Genomic DNA, 17,623 nt, shown 5'->3' with positions numbered 1-17,623 from the left:
CCATATTGCTCCTTCATTGTTTTCCTGATATCCTTTAGTTGTTACTTTGTATTTTCCTACATCTCCTTGAGTATTTTAATATCACTTTTAAGGTCTTTGCTATTTTTGCATTCTGTTCTTCTTCAATGGTGTTTTCTTGATTTTTAACCTCTTTCTTTGGTGAGGAACAGTTATGGATTCTTTGTCCTATGCTTTTTTTCTCTACACTATATATTTTAATATTTTATAAAGTTAACTCTAGGATTTTTTCCTTGAGATGTCTGTTTCTTGATTTTGTAACCAGCTGGTGATAAGACAGAGATTTTCTTGCACTTTAGCCCCCCTTTCAAGATAGTCTCCCCAAAGCAAATGCATAGTGCAGGGTCCCTCTTATCTTTTCTGGTTCTGTTTTGTCTGTGGTTTTGTCTTGTTGGTTTGGAGTTCCCATTTTCACAGGAGTTTTAATGTCCCCTCTCTTTCCCAGGAGGCAGTCCTTCTCTCAGGTGTTTAAAGCAGGAAAGCCATTGCCCCAGACTGATGGCCTCTATGGTTTCTTACACTCCTATCATTGTCTGGAACTGCTTTCATTGGAGGGCAAAATCTTGGAAGGGGGCACTCTGGGGAAGAGTTTCCCAAGTCATGCTTTTCCAGCTGAAACAGTACCATGGAAACACAAATATGGCACAAACTAGCAGCAAAGTGCTCTGGGAAAGGGATCATGAAGGGTGGAAATAACTACATCTATTCCCCATATATGAGTATTCTTGACCTTTCTAGCAAATGAAAATTTTCAACTATCCCCTGCTGTACTGATGATGCATAGCAGACTTAAATTCACTCACCCACCCACCTCCTCATTTGTACACAGCCAAAACTTCTTCTTATATCTTAGAACAATGAGATGATAAATAATGTCTTGCCCTTGTATGATGATTTTTGTTGGAGGTACCAGACTGGGAATTGAACTCAAGACCTTATATATGAAAGGCCAGTGCTCAGTGACTGATCCTCATTGGCTCCAATGAGCTTGTGCCTTCATCTTTTTGCTCATTATTTTCTCATTATTTGCGCATTATTTTGCTCATCATTTTTACTCATTGTCTTCTCACTGTTTTTGCTCATTGTCTGCTCATTGTTTTTGCTCATTGTCTGTTTGTTTTCTTTAACAGACCCTAGGAACTAAACCCAGGATCTCCCATGTGGGAGGCTGGTGCTTAACTGCTAGAACCACACCCAATTGCTTTGTATGATGGTTTTAATGTCTTACTGAAAAAGTGGTTCTTACATACAATTTACAACTACACAACCTTGTATGCTTGCATAAGATCACAGAGCCAATAATTAAAGAAATGAAACTAGGTTAGCTAGAGCATAAATAAACTCTATGTCATGGATCAGTGATACCTTTAAGCCTAAGAGTTAAAAGTAGAAGCCCTGGATAACTTAAGGCATAGATTACTTTAATAAGAGAAAGAAAGAAGGATGAAGGATGGTGAAGAAAAGAAGAGCAAGTGAATAAGAATTTAAAAATGGATACAGAAAGAAGAGGCGCATATGCATTGGAGGGTTGGAAAACCATGGACCATGACATCCAAGGTCTCTACTTGTAATAATTATGCATATTTCATCTTTGTCACAGGATATCCTATTGACTAAGAATTCTCACAGACCTATATAAAGGTGTTCTTTTTCCATAGCAAGGAAACTTTCATCATAATAGTTCATAAAGTATATAAAAGTCAATCTCAGTTCAGACTTCCTCAGTGGAAGTTAAGTTCTACATTATAAGCTGAGATCCACCTCTATCTAACTTCCACATTTTGCTTCTATTTAATTATTCTCTTACATTAAAGGGTAAATGTCCTCCATCTTCCATATATCAGCCATTTTGCTATACTAAGAGAACAAGCTTGTTCTGTCCTCCCTTTCTCTAACATCAAAGATTTTACTTCCCCAGGTTATTCATAATTAGTTGCGTCACTTCTTCACTAGGCATGCTTTTCAGAGTCCCACCATCTTAGCCACCTTCCTCTGGATGCTTACGTTTATTTGTGTGCTTAGAATGTGATGTACAAAATTTGCCCTAACATTGTGGGTTAAAACAATAATATCAGCTTCCTAATTTGAGTAAAATTAACCTCTTAATGTATTCTTGGATTTTGTTAGCATTTGGGAAACCACATTACACCGCGTAGTTATCATAACAATTAAAGTTAGATCTTAAACCTGAACTGTTAGTAAGCTAGTTCTCTTCATATCCTACTTGTACAGTACTTTTGTTAAAATTAAATGAACATTTAGTTAAAATGTGTATATTTTTACCTTGTATTTCAGAATATTTAAATAATTCTATTCCCATTGATTCTTATTTTACAAAAAACTTCTTGCAAGTATTATTATCATAGAGTATTAGAAGCAGTAAATACTTTTAAGAAAAGGGGATTTGATACTAATACAAGATCAATAAATTAATATGACAAAGACAGAAGAGACAGAAACACTCTAAAAAGACAAACACAAGAACTAAAGAAGCAAAGTTATCCCAGGAATATTTAGTAGGGAAAAAGAGTTCTACACACCCATTGACAGTTTCACTGTATCTACAGGGTACACAGTATTGTAACTGAGCCATTAGTATAATCTATTATGTTCGCTATACTATTTAATAAAGCAGAAACATTATAATCTTTAGAAATAGTCTTGCTTAGAAACTGTTTTGGTAATTGTAGTGGGTTAAATGGTGACCCTGCAAAAAAATACATTCAAGTCTTATTTCCCGGTACCTATAAATGTTACCTTATTAGGAAAAAGAGTATTTACATATGCAATTAAGGATCTTGAGTATAGGCGATATTCCTGGATTATCCAACTGGTTGCTAAATCCAATGACAAGTGATCTTCTATAATAGAAGATAGAAGACACAGACACACAGAGGAGAAAGTGATATGAATACAGAGACAGAGATTGGAGAGAGTCAACTATAAACCAAAGAACATCACAGATTGTCATCAGTCCATAGGAGCTAGGAGAGAGTTATGGAAAGGATTCACCTCCAGAGCCCTGGGGGAGAGCACACTTATGTTGACACCTTCATTTTGGAATGCTGACCTCCAGATTGGTAAAAGAATAAATTCATTTTGTTTTAAATGTATTAGTCAAAGTGGTGCTGATGCAAAATATCAGAAATCAGTTGGTTTTTTATAAAGGGTATTTGTTTGGGGTAGGAGCTTACAGGTACTGGGCCATAAAGCACAAGTTACTTCCCTCACCAAAGTCTATTTTCACTTGTTGGAGCAATAAGGTTGCCAATGTCTGCAAGGATTCAGGCTTCCTGGGTTCCTCTCTTACCAAGTCTTTCTTCTCTACAGGCTCAGTATTCCTTTCTTCTTGGAGCTTGCTTCTCTTTCCTCTGTGTGGTTACTTCTAAGGGCTCCAGCTTAAGACTTCAGCATCAAACCCTAACATCAAAACTCTAACACCCAAAAGCCTCCAGCATCAAAATACTCCAACTCTGTCATTTGCCATGCCTTTTGTCTGTGAGTTCCCACCCACTAAGGGACATGAACACAATGCTCTCCTGAGGTGGCCCAATCAAAGCCCTAATCATAATTTAATCATGCCCAAGTACAGACCCGTTTGCAAACAATCCATTATCTATTTTTGGAATTCATAACTATATCAAACTGTTACATTAAGCAACCCACGTATTTTATAATTTGTTGCAGAAACCCTAAGAAACTCATTCAGTGCTTTATGTGCTAAATATCACTACCTGGATATTCATTTACATTGAAATTGTTAAAGCTGAATAAATGAAGTATTAGTGGGTAAAAATGCAACCCATCTAAAATCATGAATTAAAGAATGTGAAAAATGTAATATAATTATTAATGTTTGAACATTAATTAATACTCAATATGCAATGAAAATATATTCATCTTCCATCAATCAATTCACTTATTCCAATAGATAGACAACATTTATCTAACAATTATTGATTTTAACCTTAAATTAATATCATGGCAGGAGTTCTTTCATCTAAGTTGTTTACCATGGACACATTTTATAAACTTTAATTTCAATCACCCAAATGTTTCCTAGAATATATTCAGAATCATAAAGTTTTCATATATTGAGAATTATTTTTATTTCTTACATTTATCTTAGCATCAGCTAGATGAAACCATAATCTAAAATGGCACAAAAGAGAGTTCAGAGAGAAGCAGAAGGAATATTATTTTAGGTATAGCATGCAAAATAAACATGTGCTTCATATATGCTCAATTATTTGAAGTCCCCAGAGGATGGGGGAAGAGTAAATTTTGCCTTATCTTGTAGCAATTTCTGCTTTAAGTTGCCTAAAAAGCTTTCTCTGTTAGGTCTCTTTCACTTAAAATATGCTTTTACCTTGAAACAAGAACATGATTTACCACATTAAGGTCAATGAATTGGAGAGATGAGAACACTATTGTTAACTGAATTCAGGATGGATAAAAAGGCTCCAATTAACATTACACCTAGGAAATACAAGGCAAGTCTTCCTCAAGCATGAAGCTAGCTGTCATCCAGAAGTAGATGACAAATCACTATCCATGAGGAAGAATTTATCAATCAATGAAAAACAAGAAAAATCAGGACAAATTTGTAAGCATTTTATAAAGTAAAAAGTATAAATTAACTTAAAAGTCTATTTTTTTCTCCTGCCTGTATATTCTTTCTAGTTTTTGGTATTAGTAGACAAAATTTTGTCATTTTATGACCTCTTTATTTGACAAAATAAAAGATGAGCAAACTTATGTCAATTCCCACTTTTTATGTAATGCTTTTGCACACTGGCATGTGTACACAAGAGTCCATAAAAAAGAAAAAAGAATGATGCCTTTGGACTCAGAAAGCCATGTATCTAGTCCCAGACTGATAATGGTTAAGGAAGTGGCAATTTTAGATGAATTTAGTTCCTAGACCCTTAGTTTTATCTTTTGTGAATGCAGCTGATCTCCATTATGCTGACATTATGAGTTGTCATGATTATCAATTTCTTTCTGATTTAGTCTTGGTAATTTATGTATTACTGGAAATTTTCCCATTTAAATGATAGTTTGATGCTATTAATATTTTTAATAGTATTCCCTTATAATGCTTTTTTAAATCTGTATTTTAAAAAAGATACTTAGATTACATACATGTTACATAAAAAATATAGGGGATCCTTACATACCCTGCTCCCTAGCTCTCCCACATCTTCCTAAATTAACACCATCCTTCATTAGAGTGGTACATTTGTTTCAATTGATGAACACATTTTGGAGCACTGCCACTAAGCATGAATTATACTTTACATTGTAGTTTACACTCTCTCCCACATAATTTTGTAAGTTATGGCAAGATATATAATGGCCTATATCTGTCATTGTAATGTCATTCAAGACAATTCCCAATTTCCAAAAATGCCCCCATATTACACCTATTTTACCCTCTCCTTTTCTTCAGAACCTCAGTGGATGCTGCCTCCACATCCATGATGTAAATTCTTCCATTGCTATCATCACAATAAGTCCATAGTAGAATACCAGTAAATCTACTCAAATCAATTGTTCATTCTCAAATCCTGAGGATTCTGGGATGGTGAGGCTCACTGCACCTTTAATGAGAGGGAATTTAGATTCCATAGGACAAATGGATGGGACGATCTTCATTGTAGTTGCAGACTCTTTCTGTTCCTTGAGATGGTCATTGGTACTACAGTTGATAGGTGCACATCCAAGAGACATCTGGGCCCTGAATCTCAACAGAATTGTAACACCTACTCTTCAGTTTATTGGACACACTCAGGACAACTAAGAAGAAGATGATGATGAACAACCATACTTTTTAAAAACCAATTTTATTGATACCTATTAATGAAGAATACAATTTATCTAAAATGTACAATCAATTGTATTTGGTAAAATCACATAGTTGTGCATACATTGGCTCAATCATTATTAAAACACTTTCATTATTTCAATAATAATAATAAACAAACTCACAAAAAATTTCGCACCTCTCAGTCTCTGTTTCCCCTGCTGTACATAGCTACTATTTCTATTATTGCACAATTATTTATTTGTTTATTATGCACTTTTATTGAGATATATTCATATACCATACGATCTATTCGAAGTGCATATTCAATGGCTTTTTTAGCTGTTAAAATTCCTTTATTGTAAAGTTGTAAAAAAATAGAAAAATGATGGAAAGAAATTACAAATTATAAGAATGCAATGCCAAGTTAGATTTAATGTAATAATTATAACACATTTTTATTTCTGTAAAGTTTTGTATGGCATCATTCTCATGTTTTCCATTAGTTCTTCAGTCAAGTTTTCCTTCAGTCCTTTAAACACATGTAAAATAGCTTATTTAAATTTTTATCTAGTAATTACAACATCTGGGTTTCCTCCGGGACAATTTCTTTCTTCTAGATCGTCTTCTTTCCAGGGTTTGATGTTGTTGCCATTTGTTGTTGTTATTGTTTTTCTAGCAATTCTTCTGAAATATTTTGAAAATCTACACGCTTTTTAGCTTATGTCCACTGAAGTATCCATTTAGTTAGTTTAGTGTTTACCTAATGAGTGGACAGAGATTTTCTTAAATACCCAAAGCCAATAAATCTCCCAACAGCTGGGAAGGAGCTCTGGCTATATGTTGAGGCATTCCTTCAACATTCAAGCAGGAAGTTTACACATCTGCTTTAGCCTTCACTTCCTCCTTTTTGAGATTATTGCAAGCCTTTTTTAAATTTCCAGAGTTCTGAAAAGGTTCACCGTGGCAATTTCTAATATTATCATTGCTTTTAAGGATGAGAGGATTTTCAGAGGACCTTACTCATTGTCCTGATATCACTGCCAATATGGTAGGTTTGAAGAATTAACAAGGATCTAAATAATAAGCCAGGATAGGGGAGATAATAGGAGCAGAGGTGGGAAAAGTCAGAAATATTTTAGTGATAATGAGGGTTGAGTGGAGTAATTTAGGGAAAAGCAAAAGGACTGGAAAAGCACTTTTGAGTGCTAAGACATTTGTACTAGATTCTATCAGATGTAGGGAGCTGAGGCAAAAGTAAATTCTAGGGAGATAGACAAGTGTATGGCTGCTTTTAATTATCATACTGTAGCTATAAAACCCTAAATAGGCATATTGGGTTTTGAAATCATATTTTGAGAAGCAGCAGGGAGATGGAGGGGTTAGATCATTTGAATTATCTATGTCATAATAGCTCCTTAGAAGCAATAAAATGATAGTGCAGGATTCTTTGATTTTGTGAACCTAGATGTGATCAGAGACTGTCAGAGTTGTAGGGGGCCCAAGATCATTTAGTCCCCCCTCCTCATGTTACAGATGGCAAAAGGTAAGCCAATAGAGAAGGGACTTTCACAAATCCACCAAGTAAGGCAATGGCAAAAGACCTGTGTTACCTCTGCCTATAAGGCAGAAAAATGCCTATGTTCTGTGTGTGTAATTTTGACACTCGGAATCCACTTTCAACTTATTTTCTGTTGAATTGAAAACATCACAGGTTTAGTATATGTGCTTGGTATAAAATAAAACTTTTGGTACCCTATATTATCTGAACTTTGCTGGAATGCCAACTTTTATACTTCTTTGCTTCCATTTACCAAAGGCAACTTGTTATACCTCACAGGGTATTTCTCTTCTCTCTGTGACCTCAATCGCCAGATGGACCCATACACCCAGGCAGAATCCTATAGCTAGACTTTGCATGTTTCTTGAGCTCCAGTTATTGTTTAATAATTTACTGTGAAAGAATGGACAACATAATACTCACATGTGGGATTGTACAGTGTACCAAAGACATGGAAAACAGAAGATACATGTTAGTGGGGAAAACAGATGGACACTGAGGAGAGATGAAGTTAGGCTCCAGTGTTCCCACATTAGTCCGGCCATGAGAAAGTCTGAAAGAAGCCAGATCACAATTCTTCAGTCCCACCAATCTTAAGAAAAGTGGCTCCTAACACTCAGTTATTCCAGTGGATAAGGATGGATGTGTTTCTCTATCTGGTAAATGACTATTTAAAAGAGTTATCTAAGTAAGAATAACAGTTACCTCAAATAAATTGCTCCCTAAATGTGCATTTAAAGTTTTAAGGAGGCATGGCAATCTTCCCTTTGGATCTTAAACTGAGTTTGAAGAGATGCAAACTCCATTTTGTTTGGTTTAGCCTCCAGAGTTTGTATGTCCAAGAGAAAATAAGGTAATGATCCTAAACTTCGACTTTTTTTCCATTGTTATTATATTGCCCATCCCTTCTCCTGCCACCTATTCCCCAGCTGTTGAAAGAATATCAGAGTGGAGGAGGGTCTGTGTCAGCGGCGGTGACATGTTGGAGTCATTCGCTGTCCAGTTTGCAGCCAAGAATGTGCAGAAAGACACATCATAGATAATTTCTTTGTGAAGGACACTACTGAGGTTCCCAGCAGTACAGTAGAAAAGTCTAATCAGGTATGTACAAGCTGTGAAGACAATGCAGAAGCTAATGGGTTTTGTGTAGAGTGTGTTGAATGGCTCTGCAAAACTTGCATCAGAGCTCATCAGAGGGTGAAGTTCACAAAAGACCATACTGTAAGACAAAAAGAAGAAGTATCTGCAGAGGCAGTTGGTGTGACCAGCCAGCGACCAGTGTTTTGTCCCTTTCATAAAAAGGAACAGCTGAAGCTTTACTGTGAAACATGTGATAAACTAACATGTCGGGACTGCCAATTACTAGAACATAAAGAGCATAGATACCAATTTATAGAAGAAGCTTTTCAGATTCAGAAAGTTATCATAGACACACTAATCACTAAACTGATGGAAAAAAACAAAATACATAAAATTCACAGGAAATCAGATCCAAAACAGAATAATTGAAGTAAATCAAAATCAAAAGCAAGTGGAACAGGATATTAAAGTTGCTATATTTACACTGATGGTAGAAATAAATAAAAAAGGAAAAGCTCTACTGCATCAGCTAGAGAGCCTTGCAAAGGACCATCACATGAAATTTATGCAGCAACAGCAAGAAGTGGCTGGACTTTCTAAACAGTTGGAGCATGTCATGCATTTTTCTAAATGGGCAGTTTCCAGCGGCAGCAGTACAGCATTACTTTATAGCAAACGACTGATTACATATCGATTACGGCACCTCCTTCGAGCAAGGTGTGATGCCTCCCAGCAACCAACAATACCATTCAATTTCATTGTGATCCTGGTTTCTGGGCTCAAAATATTATCAATTTAGGTTCTTTAGTAATCGAGGATAAAGAGAGTCAGCCACAAATGCCAAAGCAGAATCCTGTCGTGGAACAGAATTCACAGCCACCAGGTGGTTTATCTTCAAACCAGTTATCCAAGTTTCCAACACAGATCAGCCTAGCTCAATTACGACTCCAGCATATGCAGCAACAGCAACCCCCTCCACGTTTGATAAATTTTCAAAATCACAGCCCCAAACCCAATGGACCAGTTCTTCCTCCTCATCCTCAACAACTGAGATATCCAGCAAACCAGAACATACCACGACAAGCAATAAAGCCCAACCCCCTACAGATGGCGTTCTTGGCTCAGCAAGCCATAAAACAGTGGCAGATCAGCAGTGGACAAGCTGCCCCGTCAACTGCCAACAGCACATCCTCTACTCCTTCCAGTCCCACCATTACTAGTGCAGCAGGATATGATGGAAAGACTTTTGGTTCACCTATGATTGATTTGAGCTCACCAGTGGGGGGTTCTTATAATCTTCCTTCTCTTCCAGATATTGATTGTTCAAGTACTATTATGCTGGACAATATTGTGAGGAAGGATACTAGCTTAGATCATGGCCAGTCAAGACCACCCTCAAACAGAACTGTCCAGTCACCAAATTCATCAGTGCCATCTCCAGGCTTTGCAGGACCTGTGACTCTGACTAGTGTACATCCCCCAATACGTTCACCTAGTGCCTCCAGCGTTGGGAGCCGAGGAAGCTCTGGCTCTTCTAGCAAACCAACAGGGGCTGATTCTACACACAAAGTCCCAGTGGTCATGTTGGAACCCATCCGAATAAAACAAGAAAACAGTGGACCACCAGAAAATTATGATTTTCCTGTTGTTATAGTGAAACAAGAATCAGATGAAGAATCTAGACCTCAAAATACGAATTATCCAAGAAGCATACTCACTTCCCTGCTCTTAAATAGCAATCAGGGCTCTACTTCTGAGGAGACTGTGTTAAGATCAGATGCTCCAGACAGCACAGGCGATCAACCTGGACTTCACCAGGAAAATTCCTCAAATGGAAAGTCTGAGTGGCTAGATGCTTCCCAGAAGTCACCACTTCATGTTGGAGACACAAGAAAAGAGGATGACCCCAATGAAGACTGGTGTGCAGTTTGTCAGAATGGAGGGGAACTCTTGTGCTGTGAAAAATGTCCCAAAGTATTCCATCTTTCTTGTCATGTGCCCACATTGACAAATTTTCCAAGTGGAGAATGGATTTGCACTTTCTGCCGAGACTTATCTAAACCAGAAGTTGAATATGATTGTGATGCTCCCACTCACGACTCAGAAAAAAAGAAAACTGAAGGCCTTTTTAAATTAACACCAGTAGATAAAAGGTGTGAACGGCTACTTTTATTTCTTTATTGCCATGAAATGAGCCTGGCTTTTCAAGACCCAGTTCCTCTAACTGTGCCTGATTATTACAAAATAATTAAAAATCCAATGGACTTGTCAACCATCAAGAAAAGACTACAAGAAGATTATTCCATGTATACAAAGCCTGAAGACTTTGTAGCTGATTTTAGATTGATCTTTCAAAATTGTGCTGAATTCAATGAGCCTGATTCAGAAGTAGCCAATGCTGGTATAAAACTTGAAAACTATTTTGAAGAACTTCTAAAGAATCTTTATCTAGAAAAAAGGTTTCCTAAACTAGAATTCAGGAATGAATCAGAAGATAATAAATTTAGTGACGATTCAGATGATGACTTTGTACAGCCCCCGAAGAAACGTGTCAAAAGCATTGAGGAACGCCAGCTGCTTAAATAAGCAGCACCATTGGCATGTGCTGGTTTTTAGATTTTTTTTTGTTTTCTAAAAAACATTTTGTCAGTAATATTACAAGGAAGAATCTGTGACCACTCTATCTAAAGCTTTTCATGTTTCCTAGGCTTTTATTTCCTTAATAACTCATTTCTTTTAACTGCTTATAAAGAAAGAGAAAAGAAAATGAAAGAAGCCTCAATAGCAAAATAAAAAGATATTCTTCCCACTTCTTGGATATCAAAACAAGTCTGGAGTGGTAGCTACTGTAGAAAGGAAATAGACTTCACATGGACTCTAAGTTGAAAATTTAATGTGGTTTGAATGTGTGTGTTAATCCATTTTTAGAAAATTAATACCATTACCCATTAATTATGACCCAACCATATGAGTTAGGTATACTGTACTGCTTAAGAGCAGTACCTTGTGAACATGAGTGATGATCTATCCCAGGATGCCAACTGGTACAACAAAAGGGTAGATTAGGTGCTATTAAGGCAGCACCTAATAGTATATCATGTAAGATGGCAACTGTATTAAAGAAAAATCAGGAAAACAAAAAAATAATAAATAAATAAAAAAAATTAAAAAAAAAAGAATATCAGAGTAAGTGCCCCCCTGTCTGGTGATTTTCAGAATGTAAGCACAATGTAAATTTATAACAGTCTTTTATTTTAGTTTTACGTTCAGTAAAAAAAATATACTTAAGTGTTTTTCCATTAGTATAATTTCAGATTTGCTTTATCAATTTCTGATTCATGTATACTCTAATATGTGGAACAACCCAGCTTTTAGTTTCTTCTATTGTGAAATATTCATAGTGTACATAGAGAATTTGAGAATGTGCTCTTAAAAGGAAACAATAATATGTTTATAATGTGATAGAATCATTGCACACTGTAATTTAACTACTTGCTAATAACATGCTCGGATAGTTAAATTAACTGTTTAAGTAATTTAACCTACTGGAGATATAGTTGTGCTTAAATTATTTTTTCCTTACTGCACTTTTGTAGCTTGTAATTTTTGTGATAGTACCATGAGCTTCAAGCTACTTATCTCATTGTAATAATGTAATTGAAGTGTTTGCATTTTTCCTGATTTTATTTTCCATCTGAATGAAAATGCTGAAATTTTTACATTGTAGAATAACAGATAATTGAACTTATATTTCCCAGTGTATAAATAAACACAAAGTTGGACCACACATGAATGGCTTAGGTAATCTTGGTTTGTAATTAGTTACCTATCAAAACAAAACAAAAACAAAAATGAAATAAGAAATCAACTAGTTGGGGGTTAAGCCAAGATGGCAGCAGAGTAAGGAGCTACAAGAATCAACTCGCCCTGAAGCAGGCTAAATAGGAAATCAATAGATGTATCTGGAACCTGACAAATAGTCCACATAAGCTTCAATATCCCCAAGATGGTTGCTGGAAGCCTTTCAAGAGAACTGTCATGTGGAATGAGATTTCTTTCAGAAGCCAGGAGAAGCCCTGGATATTGCCAAGGGGCCTTATTATTGGACCATCCTTGGAAATAGATGGGTGGGATAATCAGTCAAAAGAGCAAACAGCTGAATTTCCTCCCATGTCATTATCAAAGGGGCAGAATAATTAATGGTTTAAAAAGCACCATTGTTCTTATTTCAGGTGCACAAGCTCACAAGCATAGTCATTAGTATCAAGGGCTCATTTTTGGACCTTCCTCCTTTTTTGGTCTTTGCCATAGCACTTGGGGGATTGTTGCTGTTCCTTTAGGGACTGTGATAGAGCTCCCCTGGATAGGAACTCAGAACTCCCTTATTTGTTGTTTTTAAGCTGCAGGGTGCCTAAGAGTTACCTCCTGAGAGCCTCCATGTTGCTCAAATGTGGCCAGTCTCGAAGCCAAACTCAGCATGTAAAGGTGTTGCCTTCCCCCCAGCATGGGACATGACTCCTGGGAATGAGCCTCCCTGGCACTGAGGGATTACTTCCAAGTACCAGCTGACAATGTAACTAGAAAATGACCTTAAATAAAAGGGTCAAGTCGGACCAGCAGAATATCTCAGTCTACATATAATACCAGGAGTTAAAAATGCTTTTTGACCTAAATCAAAGGGGGAAATGGAAAGGACAAATGAGTTTATATGGCTATGAGTCTCCAAAAAAGAGCTGGGAGGTTATCAGAGGGGTTTCCCTTATGCACAACTGAGCAGAGTTCCAGAGACAGATAAAGTAGATACAATCTCAGGTATTGGTTCTTCTGAGGGCTACAGAGACCAATAGATTCTGTGGTCATGGCAAATGGAGTTCAGTGCCATGTCAGTTGGCCCTACTTTGGAGTTTGTGTTTCTGTGTGATGGAGCTGGACTTAGATGTGATCTTTGTCCATAAGTCTGTCCTGTTATTTTTACCGGTACTGTAGCTGGTGCTGGGGTTTAATGTATACCCAGGGGGTCTGAATCTCTGGACTGACCATGTGATAGCCAGGACCTGAGCCTCAACAGACGTGCAAATTCTACATGCTGTTTTATTGGACTTATCCCACTCAGCTAACCTGGAGCTGAAGAAGGTCAACCACCACACCAGGGAGCCAAGAGTGGCTACAACTGAAAGCAGGAGAATTGCATCCATCATTCATGTGGAATCTAAGCTCCCTCTTGATATGGATGTGGAGTGGACACAACCATTCTAAGGTCCACAGGATGGAGGAATAGAGTTTGGATTAGAGTGGACTTACTGATATTCTCTTCATGAATTATTGTCATTAGTAATCGAAGAAAATGTGGCCTTGGTGTGGAGAAAGTGGCCATGGTGGCTGCTGGGGGTAGGGAGTGGGGGCAAGAGATGTGATGTGGGGGCACTTTCGGGACTTGGAGTTGTTCTGGGTGGTGCTGCAGGGATAGTTACCGGATATTGTATGTCCTCCCATGGCCCACCGGGTGGACTGGAAGACAGTGTGGGCTATGATGTGGACCATTGACCATGAGGTGCAGTGTTGCTCAGATATGTATTCACCAAGTGCAATGAATGTCTCACGATGATGGAGGAGGTTGTTGTTATGGGAGGAGGAGTGGGTTGAGGGGGGTGAGAGGTATATGTGGACCTCATATTTTTTGACTGTAGCATTAAAATATCAAATAAAGACAAAAAAAAAGAAGCAAGAACAAAGGCCTTTTGTTCTCCTTTGACTTTGTCCTGTCCCTGTGCCTGTTTGTGCCTTTTTCCAGCATCTTTACTCCACCTGGATCAACAAACAAGTAAAACCTGGGCATTTTTAATCTGTAATATTGAATTGTAATCTGTAAATCAACCCACTTTATCACTCTTCTGCTGCTTCCTCTCTACCTGGGACCCATGATCTGTTATTTCCTCCCATTTCTCTTCCCTCCCTACCTTAATAAACTACTGACCTAATCAATGTGCCATGCTCTTGAAATTCTTTTCTTGCAGTTTAGCCAAGGACCTAGACAAACTCTGGCAACATATTTTGCCAGCCAAGAAGTTATTGGTGAGTGAAATTGTGGCCTACAACCTGTTTAATGCCTTACTTTGTTTATCCTTTTTTAACAGGTTCACCTATGAACCCCACAGGATGTAATCCTGGGTGGAAAGATGTCAGGGTGCAGGAACTCTCTACATCTGCACCACAAACCAGACTTGTCAGTCCTGACCTCAGCCAGGAGGACCGGGCACAAGGCAGGGGCTCAGAGCAGGGCCCTGCCTAGACAGAGGTCCTCCAGCCAAGCTCTAGGTGCTGTGAAGCTGCTTTTTCAAGCCCTTTAGCAGTCATTGGCTTTATTCTTAGGCCTGGCCTCAAGTGTCTTTTCCTGCCTTCTCTCTTCTTTGGCAGTAGCAATGATTCAGAGCTGGGGGCTTGCACCTCTCCATGGATCCAGATCTTTGCAGTCCCACCTTCCGATCAACAAAACTTGGCTACCTGGTCTGAGATGAGGTGGGAAGGAAGCAGTAGCAAGGGTCAAAATGAATGCTGTGGGAGTTCTCTTTCCCAGGGGGTTCACGAGCCAGGGCTCCATCCATAATTAACCTTTACCCATGTTTTACCTTCCTACTTACTACTACTGAATTTCTCTTTACAGGTTTGTATTAAAATGCTTTGGAATGTCTTAAAAATTGTAAAACTGAAAATGTCTTTTCTAGAGAGGAAGTTATTGCCTCAGAGACCCAAGACCTATTAACTAGAACAATTGATCTCTAATCACTTAATGGCCTTTTGATGGCTGGTCTAACTGGGAAACTACCAGACAGTACTGCTTTTAAGACATATCTAGGAAGACGAAGAATTTTTTTGTCTCTTCTCCAAGAAGGAGCAATATTTGGTTTGAAAGTTATCCGATCTATTCAGTCTATCTCTCAAGTCCAAAATGGTCCTGGAAACACCCAATGGTAGGGTCTCTGTGATTCCTTGGGTTGAAGGAACCAGAAAAGTAACTCTGAATGTCCCCCAGAATTGAAGCTTTGGGTGCTTCAACTTAGAGAGCAGACAAATGTTCCCTGAGATTTATCTCAGGAGCTTCCATCTGAGTAATAGTGCAGTCAGTCTCAGATCCAGGAATATAAAGGTGCTGAGAAACAAAATAGTAAACTCTGAACAGCCCGCATGCTTTGGGCTCTTCTATTCAGAGGGCAGCCAAATTTCTCCTGAGATTTCTCTCAGGCATTTTGATTTCAGGCGACTGCTCCTAATATCTCTCACCAGTCCATTCTGGGTGCTTTGGTCTGAACTTCAGAATTTTCAGGCCTCCCCTGAGACCTAGGTTGGACACAGGAATGTGCATTTTCAAGGTTTTCGATTACATTCTCAGGATGCTGAGACCAGAGCATCATTTCCAAATTATTTGGAGTAGTAAATGTTTTAGTCAGACTTGGACTTTGGAGCACAAGATGATTTGACTAAAAATTACTTCTTCATTCTTCCTAGAATAATGGGCATGGCACCCATAGTGTAGTAGCAGAGAAAAGTCGGTGGTCATGATATTGAAGGTCAGGATGTGAGAAATCTCTGAGAAGGAAGATTTATTAACAGCCAGCCATGCTCGTTGGACTTCTGTCCAGAAAACCTGAGCCCTGCATAGTATTTCTAGATCCCTTTTATGCAGAGGATGTAGAAGAAGGGTTCAAGTAGTGTTTTTATGCAAAAAGGATTTTCTTTGTTAGTTTCTTTGAGTTTTAGGGTTTTTTTTGGATACAGGTAGATTTGGATTTACATATCACCCACATGCCAGGTAAACTTGAATTAACATATCGCCCACATTCTGTCTGGAATGTAAGTTCAAATACACATTCAGTCTGCATCCTTCCTGAATATTCAAAGCCTGTAGAGCCTATATTACTTCATTGGCTTTCGAGAAACTAGGCAAACTTGGATATAGAATTAGGTATATTGGAATTCATGCACAGGCCATGTTATTTCCCCCTTTTGATAACTGCTTAACGTTGTTAGGCTTTGGCATCAGTATTAGAGTCTCTCTGGACTGACTGATATGTATGTAGAGCCATGATATTGGCCGATGTTTGCTTGTCACTATACTATTTATTAGGGCATGTATTCTGCTTTCAATGAAGGGGAAGAGCCAAGGGAGTATGGTGCATCTTCCTATGAGGAAGGCAATTATTCCCATAGAAGTTTGAAATTTTCTACTATTGACTGCCAATTTCCAAAAGGATTACTTAAATTCCAACAATTCCATGTTTACACTGGAACATGAGAAATTTTTACCATTTTGTTTGTAATTTCATTGGTAAATTTTCCAGTGCTGTCTAGCTTAAGGCAGCAATTAGAGAGATTGAACTTTCCACAAACTCCCACTTTAGCTGCAAGGAGATAGTCTAGGGTGAGATGGTTTTGATAGATCGCATTTCTGAATTTGGTTTACTGTTGGACTAGTAAGGTCAGAGCATTCATTAGTTATTATTTCTACCATTTGTTAGTTATTATTTCTACCATTCTAAGTGGATGATTCAGTTTAGCTTATAGATAGAGGTTTGATAATCTCACATACCAACCTCTGCCCAAGTTGCTGGTACATAGTACTGGACTATGCACTCAGGGAGTCATTTATCATCTGCCCAGGTAAGAAGAACCCTATTTTCTCTTATATTTTGATACCCTGGTTGGCTCTGCTCTTTTTCTTCTGCTAAGGGAATGAGGAAGAAGGAGGGTTTCATTGTGCCATGCATACAAGTACCTCACCAATTTGGGGGAAGTTCTCAGAATGTGACTTTCCCACAAATCCAGTATAGACCATTTGGGGCAATAAAGGTGCCCTTTGTGGTAGAGTTCCACACTGTGATTAATTTGGGGAAAGTATGATTTATGAGAATGAGGTTAAATTCATTCCATGTTCCCCAAGGCTCCATTGTATTGGTGATATGATCTTGGAATCCTCCCCCTGTACATGTTAGTTTTCCAACAGATATAGAGAAGTTTATGCATACCCTTGAAGTGCAATATTTTCCTATGACAGAGGTTTGCAAGGGTCACATACCATTTTGGGGGATGGCCAGTTTTGTTATATCGTTGGCTATACTTGTATTCTCTAGTTTCCCAGGGCCATTGGTCTCCCATATTGGTAC

General features: G+C 37.9%; 1 pseudogene; it reads left to right on the top strand.

Annotated features, from left to right (window-relative positions):
- Nucleotides 1–8,363: 8,363 nt before the first annotated feature.
- LOC101426452 (transcription intermediary factor 1-alpha pseudogene) lies at nucleotides 8,364–11,603 on the top strand (annotated as a pseudogene).
- The last annotated feature ends 6,020 nt before the right edge of the window (nucleotides 11,604–17,623 follow it).

The sequence above is a fragment of the Dasypus novemcinctus genome, chromosome X (genome assembly GCF_030445035.2).
Source record: "Dasypus novemcinctus isolate mDasNov1 chromosome X, mDasNov1.1.hap2, whole genome shotgun sequence".
Classification (NCBI taxonomy): Eukaryota; Metazoa; Chordata; class Mammalia; order Cingulata; family Dasypodidae; genus Dasypus; species Dasypus novemcinctus.
The sequence above is the reverse complement of the archived record's forward strand: the minus strand, read 5'-3'. Positions and strand labels throughout refer to the sequence as shown.